The sequence below is a fragment of the Hylobates moloch genome, unplaced genomic scaffold (genome assembly GCF_009828535.3).
Source record: "Hylobates moloch isolate HMO894 unplaced genomic scaffold, HMol_V3 SCAFFOLD_4, whole genome shotgun sequence".
In the NCBI taxonomy this organism is placed as follows: Eukaryota; Metazoa; Chordata; class Mammalia; order Primates; family Hylobatidae; genus Hylobates; species Hylobates moloch.
Window position 1 is genome coordinate 150,681,206 of NW_026652279.1, and position 19,493 is coordinate 150,700,698.

The 19,493-nt window shown below is 33.2% G+C and overlaps 1 non-coding gene and 1 pseudogene across 1 annotated transcript; one reads left to right on the forward strand and one right to left on the reverse strand.

The window, feature by feature from the left end:
* Window positions 1-13,384: 13,384 nt before the first annotated feature.
* On the reverse strand, window positions 13,385-14,133 carry LOC116466467 (ribosomal protein uL30-like; annotated as a pseudogene).
* A 3,123-nt stretch (window positions 14,134-17,256) lies between these two features.
* LOC116467683 (small nucleolar RNA SNORD38) lies at window positions 17,257-17,324 on the forward strand. Its single transcript, XR_004247889.1, has one exon. It is a non-coding gene; the product is annotated as a small nucleolar RNA SNORD38 (small nucleolar RNA).
* The last annotated feature ends 2,169 nt before the right edge of the window (window positions 17,325-19,493 follow it).

Below are 19,493 nucleotides of genomic sequence, written 5' to 3' on the forward strand. Positions count from 1 at the left end.
CTGCCTCAAAAAAGAAAAAAAAAAAAAAAAAGCAATACAAAAATGAAACAAAAATAAAAATAAAATAAAATGCAGTTTAGTTGGTTTACTTTGTTTCTTCACTCATTTATCTCCTTAAAGGTTGTTCTCATTAAAGTGTTATATTAATTACCCCCTATTTAATGGAGTAATTGTCATATTGAGGGCTTAAGCAATCAAGGCAATTCTTTTTATATATTTTTTTTTACCAAGAACAAAATCTACTATCAAAGCATGCACATTTTTATGAACTGTGGGTCCACATTCAGTTTTAGAGAATCACATGGTCACAGGTTTGAATAATAAAGGAACATAAATGTAAAGAACTTATTTCTATTTGAATGTTAACTTTCTTTTTTATTGGAAATATTGTCATAATCACTGATTTTAGTAAATTATTTGTACAATGCAAATTTCGTTTTGGAAAAGTCTATAAAGGTCATCTGGTTCTCTTTCATTTGTGGAATTTGATCTGGACTTTAGGAATATTCTGAGAGTACAGGTGGTGTTCTAATTAAATGGCTGCTCTGACCTCTCAAGTTGTTATAGGATTCAATATAAGAAAACATTTTGTGTATTTCAGTGAATATTTTGCTCTCTTTCTTCTACTACACACTTATAATATAATGCATTTTTTTGTTTGTTTGTTTGTTTGACGGAGTCTCACTTTGTTGTCCAGGCTGGAGTGCAGTGTCTGTTCTCAGCTCACTGCAACCTCCGCCTCCCAAGTTCAAATGATTCTCCTGCCTTGAGTAGCTACGTGTGAGTAGCTGGGACTACAGGCACGTGCCACCACACCTGGCTAAGTTTTTGTATTTTTAGTAGAGAGGGGGTTTCACTGTGCTAGCCATGATAGTCTCGATCTCATGACCTCGTGGTCCGCCTGCCTCAGTTTCCCAAAGTGCTGGGGTTATAGGAGTGAGCCACCGTGCCCGGCCGCAAAATTTTCAAAATGGATTCTTTTCTTCTTTTAGACAACTTTATTTTTACACTTTGATCATCCTCTGCTTCCTTAAAGCACGTTCTATGGCAAAACACAGTATTATTTTTAAATATCAGATTATTTTCTTCTTTCAGATTTGAAGTTTGTGTATCTATGTGTCCACATGTGCATGTGTTTGCAGATCTTTCTCTCTTATATTGATAAACATAAGGCGCTGCATATATTTATCACAATTTATTTGTTTATATCTTATAAAACAAAGTGATCAGAAAAATAGCTTAGACGATGCCAGTTTCTCCACTGGGAAAGTCAAGTCTAACATCATCAAAATATTAAAAACTGGCCATACACAGTGACTCACGCCTGTAATCTCAACACTTTGTGAGGCTGAGGCACACAGATCACTTGAAGTCAGGAGTTCGAGACCAACCTGGCCAACATGGTGAAATCCTGTCCGTACTAAAAAATACAAAAATTAGCCAGGCATGGTGGCACATGCCTATAGTCCCAACTACGTGACAGGCAGAGGTTGCAGTGATCCAAGATCACTTAAGAGATCAATATAATTTTGAAAATAATTCATATTAGGAAAGCATGAGATGTATGGAGAATAGATGCTAACATTCTGAGAAAAACATTTAAAATTCAGTTTTAGTGTGGTAAAAGATGCAATTGGTTGATTAAATATATACTTGACAAGCAAGTGTGTAGTGGGCTTTTTTCCCCGAAAACAAAAATATTCATTATAACAAAAAAGTCCACAATAGAGTGATGTGTGGCTTGTCAGTCAGATCATCATTTTATTAGCCTGCCTTAATAATGATCTCAATGAGGATAATGAACTTTCTTCAGACCTTCAACTATGTGTCTTAATATTTTCTAGATAATGTATATTATCTGGAGAACAGTTTTCCAAAATATGTTATTGGAATATATTACAACCTTAGGACTTCATGAATTACATAAAACACAATTTTTCAGGTATTTGAGGGTTTGAAATTTGTTCTGATGGGTATTTTTCATTTTCATTATATTCTTATGAGATGAAATACAAATACTGATGCCATTTAAAAACATTATTAAAGCAGTGGTACAATCAGATTATTAAATTAGCTTTCCACAATCAGACAGAAATATATTGAAAGCTGCCTTCATTTATTTTCTCTGCTAGTTTGAGCTTCAGTTTCCTTATATCTAAAATTTATAATAATAATAGTATCTAATTCATAAGGATGTTTTGAGGATTTGATGAAGAATAAGAGTAATCTCAGTAACTGTTTCACAGGACTAAATAATTTTGAATGAATAGATTTTTCATTTACATTATTGATGATAAGGATTGCTTAAATGTTATCTCTCTAATTATTAATTTATTTATCATATTGGAGACCAACTGGGCTAGTTAGAATATATAGTGACTAATGGAAGGGTAGTAGTTCTTTTCTATGTAATAGCCTAATAAAGAATTTTTTAAATGTCATCTGGAATAGAGGCTAATAACCATGAAAGGTGTCTGGTACTTCTATTGCTGAGGCCTTCCATTAGGCCAAGGAGGAAAATGTGAGGCTCTTTATGCAGGATAGAGAAACTTGTGCTTTCACTTCCCCCCTTACAATATGGAATGAGATGGTGGATATTTTGATGGGAGGACTGTAAAGAAAATGATGCCTAAGTTATACAGCACTTTCACAGAACACATTTGTCACTGGCTTGTTCTTTAAGTTACTTCAGACAGTTCATTTTTCACCCCCAAACTGAACAGTTTCAGGTCTTTCTCTTCCTTTCTCACTCTCTCTCTCTGAATGCTTGGTATGAGTGCTTTGCATCTGACATTTCAGGCGCAGTGCATTTTTGTAGTGAATAGTGTTCTTGTGTATTCATGACAGAGCCTCATGTATTCACGACTGTTTTTCTTTTCTCAATCTCTGACCAAGAAGAGAACGAGACCTGATGAATGTCAAGTGACCAGGAGATATAAATAGCAAGTTGGTCTGAGTGACACCAGAGAGGTGAATTATTGAACATAAATGGATCATGTCAGCAAAGAATTGTGACTGGAATTTGTAATGGTTTATATTCTTTTTCCTTTTTAGTAATCACAGATGGGAAAAATACAGATACCGTATTTAAACCTTTAAAGCAGAACAATAAATAATTACTAACCAAATAAAATCAACATCTTAGTAGCATATTCTGAATAATTAAAATGAAATCTGTCAGGTAAAATATATGTCTTACTTGCTTTTAATTTTATATAAATATTTAAACATTGACTTTTTGACTCACAAGATAATTAAGCCCCATAAGTAAACAAGTCATTATTGATAAAATTAAAGGGCATATAGGTTTGTTCATATAAACGTCCTTATTATTCTAGTAAAAATTGTTTAGGTTCTTGTTAGTTTATGTATATAGTAATAATTATATATGTATAGGAATGTATATGCACAAACACACACCATATATAATAAAAAGAATATATACTCTATATATAGTATGTGTGTATATGAATATAGTATGTGTGTTTGTGTATATATATATATATAAACAAGAACCTAAACAATTTTACATTTTTTTAAAGTTTTGCTCATATATATGATTACAACTATAAAAAAATTAACAAGCTGTGAAATGCATTATGGTTATATTTATTTTAAATACATCTTTATTTACATATTGTTTACTCATTAAGATCAATGTGTTCTCATTCATTGATTCAACAAAGAGCACATGTAATTAGTTGGTTAATGTGAAATTTTTAAAGTTCGGTTTATAATGACCTAATGTTACAGAATGAAGAAATAAAAGCTAACGGCCTACTTCTAGAAAATTTCCTACATAAGTTATGTCTCCTTTCTTAATGAGAGAATGAGGGAGAGAAAAACTGTTTAAACGTTGGTATTTTTGAGTAAATCAGAAATAAGAATGCTAACTGCACTGGTCATCAAGAGTTGTTAGTACTTAAAAAAATTCATTAGTTACTACTAACCTAGTAGTTAGTTGCCCAAACAAAAGAAAACAAATGGAATGATAATACTTATGTGTCAATTCTGCAAGTGTTTCCTTGAAAGAGAAAAGAGCACCAGCTCCTTCTTCTGAAGTAATAGCCTTTAGATAACAAGATTAGCATAATTTGGAAAAATTCATAGTCCCTATGGACAAAAGCCAAGAGGAGGAGTATCATAAATACCTGAGGCTTCATCACAAAATAGGATTTCAGTAGTTGTCTTATGTTTATCCTGTTCCAAAATTATTGGAAACTCATTCTCTAATTATACTTTGAACTGGAGGTGGGGACATCAATGGCTTAAAATTGTCAATAAATTATACTGGGAACAATTAATATCCACATTCATCATTAAACATTCATCCCCAGCATTAATTTGACCTAGTTGTGTGAAATGAAGCCAAAAAGAATAAGAGAGTTAGCACCACTGATTTACCACTTCCTTCTTGGTTAATTGTTATTTCATAAGTAATCTTTTTACCATGCACCTTCTTCCCTTACTTCCCCACCCCCATACGAAAACATATTTCTTGGAGCATGCTACTGTTGTTCAACTTGATTTAGATAATTTGGTTTTCTAAATAAAAGTTATTTATGTGATTAGTCAAACACTGTGCAAATGGCACATATACAAAGGTACTAAAGTAGACATGTCCCATTTATAAAATAGTAGGGAGATCATAGTACTCAAGTCAAATTTTCCCATGGTGTCAACTGAGGAATTAGAAGTCTAAAAATAGCTGTGTGCAGATTAATGATATTCTATGAAATTGTTTTAATAATTCAATTCACTATTCAAAGTGGCCTACATAAGATCTTATGTTTCAGAGCATCTCTATCCAATAGAATTTTTTGTATTGATGGAAGTGTTACATAATCTGTGATGTCCAATGTAGTAGTTACTAGCCATATTAACATATTGAGCACTTGAAACATGGCTTGTGTGACTGAACACTTGAATTTTAAACTGTATTTTCTATTAATTAATTTAAAATTATTTTAAATATACATAGATAGCTTTTGGCTATTATATGTAGATATTTATTTGGGGTTATATGTATTACATATAGTATATGTAATACATTCTAAATATATAAAATATCATTTACATTATATAATAGAAAATATAGATAGAATATATATACACAAATAGAACTTTAGGCTTACAAAAAGGCTGCTAACACTAACACTTTACTTAGCTATACTACAATTTTTTAAACAAAGTAATTAACATTTATATCGTGTTATTAATTAAGCTACAGTTGGCCTTCCACATCCTTGGACTGGAACAAACATGTATGAAAAATATTCAGAAAACAAAACCAAAAAATAGCAATACAACCATAAAAAACACAAATAAGGAACCAACACAATATAACAACTATTTATATAGCATATGCATTGTATTAGGTGTTATATGTAATCTAGATATGGTTTAAAATATAGAGGAGGATGTGCCTATATTACATGCCAGTAGTATGCCACTTTACATAAGGGACTTGAGCACGTGGTCATTGTGGTATCTGCAGAGGTCCTGGAAACAATCCCTCATGGATACAGGGGAAAGACTTTATAGTCTTTTTTCAAGGTTACCAGGTTTTTTCACTCATGCCCTTTTGTTTTTCTTCTGGAATCCAAAGCATGCTTCTGTGTTACATTTAGCTTTAATTTCTCCTTAGTCTCTTCTAATTAGTGTCAGTCCTTAGTTATTCTTTGTATTTAATGACTGACACTTCTGAAAAATAATTGTTAGGTTTTTGTTATTGTTGTCATTTTGTTGGACTGCCCTTCGTATTGGGATATTCTCCCGTAATTAGACTGAGATTGTGCCCTTTAGGCAAGATCATCATAGAAGTGATGGTCTTAGTATATCATATCAGGTGATACAAGGTGTTGGTATTTATTTTTATTGTTAATCCTGTTCAACTGGTTGAGGGAATAATGCAAGGTGTTGTTGGTGGTGGTGGTGTTGGTGTTGTTGTTGTTGTTGTTTTTGAGATGAGTCTTGCTCTGTTGCCAGGCTGGAGTGCAGTGGCATGATCTCAGCTCACTGCAACCCCTGCCTCCTGAGTTCAAGCGATTCCCCTGCCTCAGCCTCCTGAGTAGCTGGGATTACAGGCACATGCCACCACGCCCAGCTAATTTTTTGTATTTTTTAGTAGAGACGGGGTTTCACCATGTTGGCCAGGATGGTCTCGATCTCCTGACCTCATGATCTGCCTGCCTGGGCCTCCTAAAGTGCTGGGATTACAGGCGTGAGCCACCACGCCTAGCCAAGATTTCTTCACAATAAAGGTATTACGTTTTTCCTTTGTAATTAATAAATACTTTAGGAGAGGTAATTTGAATATATGCCAATATCATATTTTTTCTCATATGTATGCTCAATAATTTTATCACTTATTGGCCGGGGAGGGTGGCTCACGCCTGTGGTCCCAGCACTTTGGGAGGCTGAGGGGGGTGGATCATGGGGTCAGGAGATTGAGATCATCCTGGGCAATATGGTGAAACCCTGTCTCTACTGAAAATACAATAACTGGCTGGGCGTGGTGGCTTGCACCTGTAGTCCCAGCTACTAGGGAGGCTGAGGCTGGAGAATTGCTTAAACTCAGGAGGCAGAGGTTGCAGTGAGCTGAGATTGTGCCATTGCACTCCAGCCTGGCAACAGAGCAAGACTCTGTCAAAAAAAAAAAAAAAATACCACTTATTTATTTAAATCATCAGAATAAATGCATAGACATTTATTTCATTCTATATATTATAAATACATATTTATCTTATTATTCAAATTGTTTCTTTCTTGGCCTTTTGGAATTACATAAACATAATTAACAAATGGTTGGTTGTACAGTCATATGATTGAATAATCTGTATTAAACTCAACTTTTAATCTTTTTAGTGTTTAATAATATTGAACACATGTAATAACTATTTAACAATATAGAAAATTTAAATAAAATATGTTACATTTCCAAAAATATTCAAATATTGCTGAAGTTAAAAAATCCATTGGGATTTTGAAGGTATCATGTAAGAATATTCTATTATTTTGCATTATGGAAAATTAATCCCAGAATAAACTAGTTAATGGGGAAGAATGTACAACTGCAGAATCAGGAAAACAAGTTCAAGATGAGTCTGTTTTGATAATACATGATAATAATTCAATCTCTTCCTTTTTTTCCACTTCTTCCTCCTGTTTCTTTCTTCCCTGTTTTATCTATTTTCTAAGTATACATATACACATATACATAAATGCATATACGTAAGTTAATACCTTATCTCCAAAATCTTATTTTATTTACCATTAAAGGGGATACCCTAATATTCTTTAAATACTTTTGTCTTTGGTGCATTATTTATCTAAATGGTATGCTATGATCTTTTCAGTAGTAACTCATAATAATTTGCTCTCATTTAGTTTGCAGGAAACTTTAAAGCCTAAGTAACATTTTTACTATATTGCAATAGCCAGTAATTCCTTATTATGTAAACTGTACATTTTTTATTCTAATGGCTTTAAAATATTTAAGGAAAAGTAAGCTTACCATTATTTAAAGTCCTGATCAAAATACAAATGTAGTTTACTTAAGAATTCTGTAGTTTTACTTTGCAGAAAGTGTTTTGCTGAGTCTTTAGAAGTTCAAATTTAGATAACGTATTACAAAACTATATTTTGTCATGTTTGAACAATACATACTAATCCAGTTTACCTGTATTTCTAACAAAATAAAATATTACTAACAAAAGAGTTCAGGTTTTAGTTTCATTGTCTACATAAAACAAACTTGGAATATTAATGTTGCTACCAAGTAATACATGGGCTTGCTGCCTGGTGCACATAGAGGCCAATCTCATGGCATTGGCTTTTGAAAAAAAGGAAAGCTTTATTGTGAGTCAACTGGCAAGGAGACAAGATAAAATGATAAAATCTGTCTCCTCGTCTGGGCTTTGGGTTGGGTTTTCTAAGCATAGGGCACTGAGGTATAATCTGATTGGATCTTACAATAAGGTGATGCCAGGAGGCATGACCTGATCGGATTCTGCCATGGGGTGACTCTAAAGCTTGATCTGATTGGATCTTGGATCCTGCTAAGTGGTGTTTGCTTCTTAATTCTGTCTCTGCTCCTTTGTCCCAAAACTTAGGTCCTCCCCTGTGATTGCACAGTTGCTTCATCTGGGCATACTCAGCTTAGATGACCTTCAATCTGGGGGTCCATGACAACTAAAAAATAATTCATAACTTTGTTACATAAAAGTTGAATAAGATTGGTCTGATGTAGATAATAGTGTGCTCATGGTGACAGTAGGTAAAGGAGAAGGTGGGAAGCACAGAAATTGTTTAAATAGAAAATTCTGAAATACAGCCTGAGGGAAAATGTATAAGCAAGGGTCTTTCCATGAAATAATTTGTCCTCCTAAACGCACACATCTGAATATAATTGGGAAAAGTAATTACAATCCTGTTCTTCTCTATATTTAAAAAGCACGACATCATTTAACTGCTCCTTTAAAATTAGTCAAAATTTCAGAATTTCCAATGCGATTTAAGAGTATTGCTTTTATACCTTGGAACAAATAGAAACCTTAGCAAGGAACATAATATTAAGTATTTTATTTTGCTTAAATTTCTAATACTTGAACCACTTGGAACTAAATGTATACTCACTAAAACTTTTGCAATGACTATTTCTGAGAATATAACAACAGGAACCACACAAATTGGATTCACTTAGTATCTTTTTATGCTTTTGCTTAATGAAATAAAAAGGAACCTCTGCTTTATTTATTACAGCTAATACATTTTAAAAGTTACAATCTTCAAATTTGAATGGAATGTTAAATGGTTTGGCACAAACATGAAGTCAAGAGTTTTGCAATGAAGCACTATATTGCAGTAACATCCTGCAATATTTTTGCAGGATTAAATAAAAATTGTATTCAGTGGTAGAAAAGGCATAAGAACAAATCAAAATAAATCAGGAAACACTTTGAAATTATTATTGCAATATTGCAAACACTTTGAAATTATACATTTACATAAATGTACACCGTATACATTTTTTAAAATGTTGGTGTCATTGGAAACTACCTATAATGTTGTTTTTAGTATGCTATTTTAAGTTAGGTATGAGGAGCTCAAGCAATTGACTAACGATTTAATTCATTTTCTTATAAGCATCAAGCACAGTATTAGGTAGTGTGAGCATAAAAATCATTGCCAGCTTTTTTTTTCCCTGACAGAATGTTTAAAATTATTAAGAAGAAGACAGAAAAATGACTAGAAAAATATAATATGCTGTGCATATTATCACACATATGAGGTGTAGGTAAGCATAAGTTTATTGAGATTTAACAGATGGAAAATTGACCACCATTAAAAACAGATAAAATTACTACAGTGGAAGAGGCTATCCCAAATGTAAAAGGAGAGAGACCATTTGGTTAGGTTCAGAAAATAAATTCTATATTAATATTTGAACATATTTGACTCTATCTAGCTGAACTAGAGCATTTGTCAAAAAAAGAGGGGAGGCTATAAAAATAATCTAGTTAATTTCCAAGTTAACAAACTTTGGAAAATTACATACACTTCCTGGTAATTTGGTGTGTGACCAGAAGTTTCTAACATAGTAGATTTCAATTGCCATTTAGATATTCAAGAAGAGAGGAAAAATAACTGCAATACTGTTGATTGAGAGTTAACCTCATGCTGACTTGCAATGGATACCAGTGAAACAGAAATAGGTAAGCCAGCTGTTTGACATAGTATAAAAATTTTCAACACTAATTATTAACTACCAACCTGAATGTAGACCGTTTGAGCAACAAATATTGTCTCCTCATTTCAAAAATAAAATCTTGTACCAGCTTCAAAATGGTTCAGGTTTCTTTCTATTGCACAGTGAATGCTCTTTGGAATAAACAGAATGTTTCTTTTCATTTCACTACTTATCTCATCCCCAAACATTTTTTTCTAAATTTGCAACTATCAGCAAACATGCTGGTAAGACATGCTGCCACATTGCTTCCCATAAAATATACTTCATATGCAGAACTGAATGTAAGGCAAAAAGTCGGTAGAGATCAGGAAGAAATACAAATCTATGTCTACCATCTGATAATAGGGTCAAATAGAGAAACATTGAGGAAAAAATAATATTTTCATCACAATTTATCAGAGAACAAAACATTAAAATTTGGATGTTGGGCCAAGAGTTTCATTTAACACACATATCCAGGATGAACTAAAGTATTTAAGTATCATCAAATTGGAAGAGAGAGGGGCCCAGAAAAATCTTTATCAAGTTTCTACTAAAACACAGCGTTTGGAATAATTTGTTCTTATTTGAACATGAATAAACACAATGATAACAATGAGGGAAACAAATGAAACTGTATGAAAATCTCTTTGTTGCCAGAGTTATTTAATACAACAATTAGACAATAATTCTAGAACTCTATTAGGCATCTTTGAGAATTTGCAAGATTCCATGGCTTTTGAGAAAGAGAATTAACATTTTTGAGACGGGGTCTTGCTCTGTCACCCAGGCTGGAGTACACTGCCTAGCTCACTGCAGCCTAGAACTCTTGGGTGCAAGTGAGCCTCCTACCTCAGCCTTCAAGTTGCTGGAACTGCACGTGCGCACCACCATACCTGGCTAAGAACTAGCCATTTAAAGAGAATATACAGTAAGGTAAGGAGCCAAGATAAGTGAAAATTGGAAATGGTAAACAGAAAGCACCAGTGACCTAAAAAGTCCAACAGCAAAATTAAAAAACATAAGTTGTAAAATTAATACTGATACATAAAATATGAATCAGGAACATGCAGAAGAGATCTCTCTAAATGCAAGTAGAAAATCTTTTTGAAAAGAAGGAGGGATGAGGTGATATATATGGAAAAAGGCAGAAACCTAACGTCAGAACGCAGGCACTTTGGAAAAATGAATAAGTGTAATCACACTGAAATCTATAAAACAAATATTTCCAAGATGATTAAGGAGCCACCTTTTTAAGAAGCAATTTATTACTATATTTCCCCAAAAAAGCAATCAAGATCTTTAGAGGGCCTGGAAATATATCATATATACATTTTTACATAGTTGGATAAAATATCATAATACATCAAGTAAAAATTTTTTTATCAAATGAACAAGTACTGGATTGCTGATTTCTCAACAATATTTATATAAGAATGTAGGGAATATTTATATAAGAATGTTATCAGATCTTAAACAACAAAGTTTATGACACATGAAATTAACATCCAGCCAAATTCTCTTGAAATAAATGGAGGCCACGAAAATGTCTTTATAAATGCAAGAACCTAGAAAATCTGACATTTACATATGGTATTTGAAGAAAATGGAGGTATGATAAAGGCAAATGGGTTATAAACTGGGAGTACTAACTCAGGATTGAGAAATGGACTATAGCTGGGCAAGGGAACATGGAATTTGGTCAAAATATATTTGTAAATTGGAAGTAAAATTAGCTTAAATAATAAAATATAAGTAACACATATATAATACTAAAATCCACAATAAGGGCACAATTGTCAGCCTCAGATTTTATTTTTTAAATGTGAGAAAAGCATAGAACAAAAAGATGTGAAGGTGATTGTGCAGATGAAGTGCTCAAAACTATTCTGTCATTTTTTTCTCTCAATAATATGATATAAATAAGTAGCGAGGTGAATTCTTGCAAACTCCTCGTGATGCAATTTTAATAAGCAGGCATATCTACCCAAAGCACGGAATATAAGAACATGAGTTATTTCACTGTATACTTCTTGCCTGGATTAGTATAATGTTTAAAGAGATCACACTTATGTGTCAGGAGCCTTTATGATAGTTCTTTGATCTCCAAAGCTTTAGAGCTGAAAAGATTTGGAAGCTGTTGTCAGTAATGGCAGAGATAAAGCTGCCATCGTATTTGATATCCCTTTGATATTTGGCCTCTTTTTAGTTGTATGGATTCAGAAATCTTTTAGGGTCATGCAGTGATATACAGTGGACGATACTTTTGTCTTAAAATCTAGATAAAAAGTATATTTTTAAAATTTATTATTAAATATCTTTAGCCCAAATTATAAAATCCTAATATTATTTAAAATATAGTTTTTCTTGTATGCTTTGGTCTTTTAATGAGTATAGATGAAATAAAATAGTTCTCTGTCACAACTCCAGTTTTGTTATAATTCCAGTCAAAAGGATTGGAGTACATAATTTTTGCTGAGAAATTATGTAATGTAGATAAAACATAACAACAATGCACTAATGAAATATCAATGGCTAAGCAAATGTTTCTCCCTTAGTTTTATTTCTCTAATTCATTTAGAACTAATGAAAGTTGAATTAGAAGGCAAGATGAAATAAAGATTTTAAATTAATTTATCAGAATCATTACTAAAGTGATCATTTCTTTGGATAAATTAATTAAATAGAGAAATAGAAAAGTAAATGAGGTGAAGGAAAATTTCTCTGAAGGGTATTCTTTAATAATTTTATTTTTAGAAAGACCTGTTTTCTCCAAGAAATAATCTAACCTATTTTAAAATTTCTAGGTAATGCATTATTTACTAGGCTTAGCCTTAATATGCACTAAGGCTTCAAACTTTAAAAGACAGAAAAATGGAATTTATGTCTTTGCCCTTAATAAACTGGAATGTCAGGAGAGAGGACAACGTTCTATGCATTCCAACAAGAAAAAGACAACTCTTTGTTGAGAAGTATCATTTGTATAAAACGTAGTATCTGAATTTTCTTCTAAGTTCTTCTCAAAAATCAAATACGTAACTCTGTGCCAATTTACTTTCCATTTGCTAATTTCCTTTATACATTCTTTCCACAAAAATTTGCTTACAACCCCCAGCCAATTCAGTATTTTCACTATTCTCATTGTCAATCAGATTATAAAAATCTCTTTTTTTTTCACAGCGGAAACAAGTGAACATTTATTTAGGTGCCCTTTTTCCTGTGAGTATTTCAAGTATTTTTCAAAACAAGCCACCAGGAATCTCCAGATTGAATTATGTCCCTGGGCTAGATCATCTGCTGCCAGAGTCTTAGGGAGCCTTGTACAAATGCTAGAGTTACTCATTTACCAACATTAAATACTAGGAGACAAGATGCAACAAAGCCAGACTCCTTCCTCCGTGGAATGTGCTGATTTTAGAGGAGGCGGCAGCCAATGTAGAAAACACTGGAATTTTTCCTTGGAAGTGGACTGTGATGAGAGGTGCTTGCCATGAAAATAACCTACTCTCTTTTCTTTGACCCTTCCTTTCTAGTTTTTGAAGACTAAAGCAGGAAATAATCTTCTCTGAAGATACTTGATAAAAATTCCCAAAAAAGCAAAAACATATGCTTCCACTTCACTGATAAAAATTTACTGCAGTTTGGCACCTGGGTCTAGTTCAGCTGGTGGATGAGCTGATTGGTGCGTTCACCCTGATAGCCAGGTGAGCCATCTCCTTGAGGAAGCCCACTATATTTTTGGTAGCATGACAGGCCACTGAGAGGTGGAAAGGGTGCAAGAACCATGAGATCGCCTGGAAATGCTTCTCTGGGAAGGCAATTTCATGAATGAGGTCTTCCAAGCAAATGACACCAAACTTCCTCAAGTGCTCCTCAATCACTGTGTTGTCTGTTAGAGGAATGGTCTTATTCTTGAACTTGGCTTGTCCATGTTTCAAAATGAGTTCCCGGACAGATTTCAGATTTGGAAATCCTCAGGTCACATAAGGTTCCACTAAAAGCAGCATTTTTAGGATCTGGTGGGTGACATTTACAAAGACACCACTAAAACTTTTCCTTAGGTGAAGTCTTGCAATGGTTTTCCGCACCAGTAAACTCATGCCATCAATCCTTTTGATGCCTACGACAAAGGCCAAGGAATGTTTATCTGGCAATTCCAAAGTATGAGTTTTCACTTCTAGTCATCTGAGATGCACCTTGTCACATTTCTGCTGTCAGAAATCATGTAGGAATGATTCCAGTTGCTTAAACCTGAGCCCTTTTCCTTTCCTCTGCTCCTTTGCCAAAAGTGCCTGCTTCGCCTGGGTGGCTTTGAGGGCTTGATAAGCCTCCCTCTTTTTCAGGAGATTTTCTGGAACCAAAGGGATTGTTCTTTGCTCTTGCTCCGCCATCTTTCTAGTGTTGCAGCTCAAAAATCTCACACATTATAAATTAACTACACATTTTAAAAACTGCATTATATACTATGTATACAAAAGAATATAATAGATATATATACCGTAAAATGTGGTAATAAAATGAACAACTGTGAAGCCACCACTCAGCCTAAGAAATATATTATCAAAATCCTGGCATTTACTTTTGTATTGCTGTCCATTAAATTATTCTATCTAATCCAACAGGCTGTCACAATATGTTATTAAATTTTGTATTTGTCATTAACTTTCCATGCAATACAATATTTAGTGTAGGTTATTTTTTAAACTTCATATAAACATTTTAGTATTTATGCTAATTGCTTCTTCATGCAACATTAAATATAGTACAAGTGTCCAAGTTTTAGTGTTTTGCTATAATTCATTTGTTTTTTAAGCAATAAAAATTATATTGTCTAAATATTTCACATTTTATTCATCCATCTTCCTGTTGATAGACATGTAACATGTTTCTTCTCAGATTCTGCTCCTGTCAATAATAACACTCTGAATATTCGTGTACAGGTCTCCTGTTCTATACACACATGGTTTCCCTAACATATATCCCTAGGAGAGAAAATACCTGTACAAGGTCATGCCACATTGTTTTTAAATTTTTAAAGCAATACATACTCTTCAACTCTATCTTCTATAATGCATATTTTTCTCAGATTTTTTTTTTACGTGTGTATTGCAGTTTATTAAAAGAAACTGTAGGCAGGAAGAAATTGGAAGAGTCTCCCGGTCGGTGTAGGTCCCCCAAACAGAAACTGTAGTCCCCCAAAACTGGAGACTGTTACATCAATGCATGGATTGTATTTAATTCAATGAGTTTCTACTACTGTCTGTATCTATGCAATATCACCCAAAACAAGATGTAGATAGAATATTTCCATCACCTCAGAAAGTCGGCTTGTGTCACTTTGAAGTCAATCCTTCTTTCTACCCACTGCAACTTTCTGAATTTTAATCGCTTAGAGTAATTTTGCCAAAAAGTTGCCCTTTATACAAAGTATATATGAACTCATGAAGTTTATATTATTTAGTATCTGGCTTCTTTTAACTTATTCTTTGACTTTTATCTATCGTTACATCAATTGGTAGTTCCTTCCTTTTTTATTGCTAAGTATTATTTCACCAAATAAATATGACAAAATATTTTAACAGATGCAAAAGGATTATTGATGTAAGTTAATTAATGTAATGTCCCAGCTACTTGTGATGCTGAGGTTGGAGGATCATTTGCGCCCAAGAGGTCAAGCCTGCAGGGAGCAGTTGTACCACTGCACTTCAGCCTAGATTACAGAGCAAGACACTGTCTCATAAATAATAAAAATACATTATAAGAGCTCATATTATATAGATGTTCAACAAATTTGTTTTGTTATTTTGAACATTTTAATCAAAATAAGTGGTCCACATTTAGTAGTACCAAGGTAATATGTGGAGACTTAGTTTTAGTTAATTTTAAGATGAGAAATTATCTTCATTCATTGATTTTTTTAAAGTATCTATTATGGTTTAGGTGATGAGAAAATGTACATAAACAATAAATAAGAATCTTATTAATTTTACAGTATTTGAATTTGAAGTATAGTTTTGCTAAAAATAAAAATAAACTCTTGATGCTCTATTGATGAGAATTGTTTAATTCTCATCTCTTTTATATATTCTTAAGGATATATTGAAGGCTCATCTACATAAATTAAGAACATTTAACTTGCTCTGGAATCATTGTGAAAATAAATGTCTTCGTTTCCTAATAGCTATATAACTCACAAAAATAAGAGAAAGTAAATTTTAAATAAATTTGTATCTACAAATTGATTTATGTTTGTACTATCTTAGGACACAACAATATATCATAAATCAAATATCAATGATAAAAATATGTACTCCACATTAAAGCTTTAAAAGTAAGGTGTTGCATTGAGATTACTTTCTACACATACCCCCTTCAAAGATGTTTAATAATATTTCACACTTAAATGAAGACATACAAATGATACAGTTAACACTCTCTCTCTTTCTCTCTCTCTCTCTCACACACACACACGTATATACATGTTCTTTTTAAAATTCAGAATAAAAATAACAAATAAATCTTTGAGGGGAAAAAAGAAAAAAAAGCTCTTTATATGCCAAATTACTGAGAAAATATTCAGCTATTTTTTTACTCTTTTTTTCTTTTATACAGTGAACCTCAGGTGTAAACTTCTTGCAGCATTTTGATCAGATTTAGAAAACAGTTGAAAGAGGAAGAACAAAGGGAGATGATACAAATGGCAGAAAACTTAAGGCATCTTTGGATGAAAAAATAACCTGAATCAAGAAAATGTAATTATTGATGGTCATTACACTTTGAAGAAAATAAAGTGGATTGAGGAGCCAGATATGACTGGGCAGGAAATTAGATAGGTTAGACAAGATGGCCTCTCTAAAGGGGGCTATTGAGCTGATACTTGAATGATAAAAAGGAACAGGCTATCAGAAGTTATGAGTCAAGTGTTTTTCAGAAAGAGGAAAAGAAAAAATAATGGAAATAGGGATAAACCATTAGAGAAAATGTGAGAAGGCTTACATGGTTGGAACAAAACGAATAAGGGTAAGTTTCAGAAGAAGAGAATAAAGACAGGAAAATATAAGGTGGGATGAGATAAAGAGTTTATACCTTATTTTGAGTAATGGGAAACAATTATTGGGTTTTATGCTGGATAATATTTGTAATCTGAATCAGAATGTGAAGATTACTGCAGCTGTCTTGCAGGTCGTCAATAGTTTTGAGAACAAGAGAATGTTTTGGGAACTGTTAGCAGGTTACTGGAAAGTTTATGTAAAAGATGTTATATACTTTAAGTAGGATCCAGGCAGTAGTGTTTTAAGAAATAGTCCAGTCTGGATACTTTCTGAAAGAATTAATAGCAAGATCACATAAGGATACAATGATTGGAAGGATCAAGGAGAAAGCCTAATGTTTTGGTCTGAGAGACTGGGTAAATTGAAGTAGTATTAACTATGATGTATAAAACAGACAAAAGCAATTTGTGGGTGGATAAACATCAGAATTTAATATTCAAAATTCAAGACCAAATATTGGAATTAATAAATTCATCTCAGTGATGAAACTTTGTCAAGTTATGCTACTGACATGAAGTGATGATACAGTATATCTGAGGAGAAAAAAATAAATAAATTCACCTATTGGGAAAGTGTTGTTGGAGGAGAGAAAAATGACAAGAACTGAAAACATTTGTTCTCTGTCACTTTGTGGTCTGGCGTAGACAGAAGAGCAAAGGTACAAAGAGTCATCAGCTGGTAAGCCTTGAGGGATACTAAAAGAGTGCAGTAACATGGAAACCAATGCCAGTGATTCTAGAATAAGAGTGTTAACTGTGTGAATGCTGGTGGGAAAGTTGAATATGGGTAATAGACTTGAAAAGACAATATGGTGCACATTGGTGACCCTATAATAAATTTCAGAGGTGTAGTGACAAGGATGAATGGAGGAGATTGAAGAGAATGTGCAGTGGATGAATGGGGAAATTGTATCTCAGTCCTTCAAAAAAAATCTATTCTAAAGGGGGACAACATTTATTTGGTAGTAGTCAGAGAAGTATCACGTTCAAGAATATGGGACCTATTATAGCAAGTGATATACAAATAGTAATGTGTTTCCAGATGATTTTTCTAGTCAAAAACAAGGTGGGAAAGAACTTTCTAGTTTGCAAAGTAATTAGTGTAATTAATAGATTCTTATTATAATGAAATACATTTAAAAATGTCAGCATTCCAAGGGACAGTATTTTCAACAAATGTATTTTTATGCTTTTATTTTTAACAATAATAGTTAACATTTATAAAGTAACTGCATTATTTTCTTATATTTTGGCTGATGAGGTTCTTTGAATTTTTCAAAAGTCTATTAATTGAAGACTTCCCCTCAACTACCTCCCCATATTCTAGGAAGGATAGATAAGTATAGGGATGTACATAGTTCATTGTTATTACATCATGTCCTGGTCTGACCAACTATTTCTTTTAAAGTACTGCTAAAACTTGTCTACATTTTATAATTGAGGTGAATGTCAGTAATTTCATCAAATTACAATCTTTTGTTATTAAATGTATTTAATACAGATTTGGTAGTAGTCAGAGAAATATCATGTTCAAGAATATGGGACCTATTACAGCAAGTGATATGCAAATAGTAATGTGTTTCCAGATGATTTTTCTAGTCAAAAACAAGGTGGGAAAGAACTTTCTAGTTTGCAAAGTAATTAATGTAATTAATATATTCTTATTATAATGAAATACATTTTAAAATGTCAGATTTTTAAAATCTATATCCTCTAATAGAAATATTTCTAATAGCAAACATTTCTATTTTATAGAGTCAGAATCAAGATTTGTTTCCTCCACCTTGTTGAAACCTATGCAAATATCTCTTGAATAATTGAATTTGCCCAAACTTTGTGGAATTTTGCCTACTACATAATTGTTTATGAAATACATCTACTTTCTACCAGACGAAGCAAAGAGTGTCACATAATAATGACTAGAAAGATCTCTGTCATGTAAGGCAGAAATTTTCTTACTGCCCATGTGTTTTGGTCTGTTTTGTGTTGCTATAAAGGAATACCTGTGGCTGGATAATTTATAAAGAAAAAGCTTTATTTGGCTCACATCTCTAATAATCTATAAAATTGAATAATGTCTATCTGCATCTGGTGAGAGCCTCAGGCTGCTTCTATTTCAGGCGTTATTAAGAAACAATTTTTAGGCAGCTAGAAAGGGTGAAAGTTCCCAGCAGAACTTTCCTTTAATAAAAAAGCAACTCCCAAACCATGTCTTTTCTATCAGAAAAGGGCTTGAATAACCAGACCTGAAAGCATTGATATGCAAATACCGGTAGCTAGAAGCCAGGTCCACCCAATATGGTGTCTCCTGCCCTCTTTCCCTTGTCACCTGGTGTGCCAGGTGTCATGCCAGCCTCTAGATAAAACCACATGTGTGGGATGGCCAGCCTTTTTGCTGGCTATGTAAAAGGCACACCTGGTCAAACCAGTCCGCTGGGCCATGTGTAAATCAATCACTGCCTCCTCCAGCCTCTGCACAAAACCAGTTGCTTTCCACCAAAAACCAGACACCCTCTTTTGGGCTTTCTCAATATGAGGACACTTTTTCTCTTGTTTTTCTTCTCTTTCTGTTAAACTTTCTGTTCCAAAACCCACTCCTCGTGTGCGTGTATGTCCTGAATTCTTTCTTGACCAAGACCAAGAGCCAGGGTATATACCCCAAACAACAGAGACACTTCACTTCCACGGATGGCAGAAGGCAAAGAAAGCTAG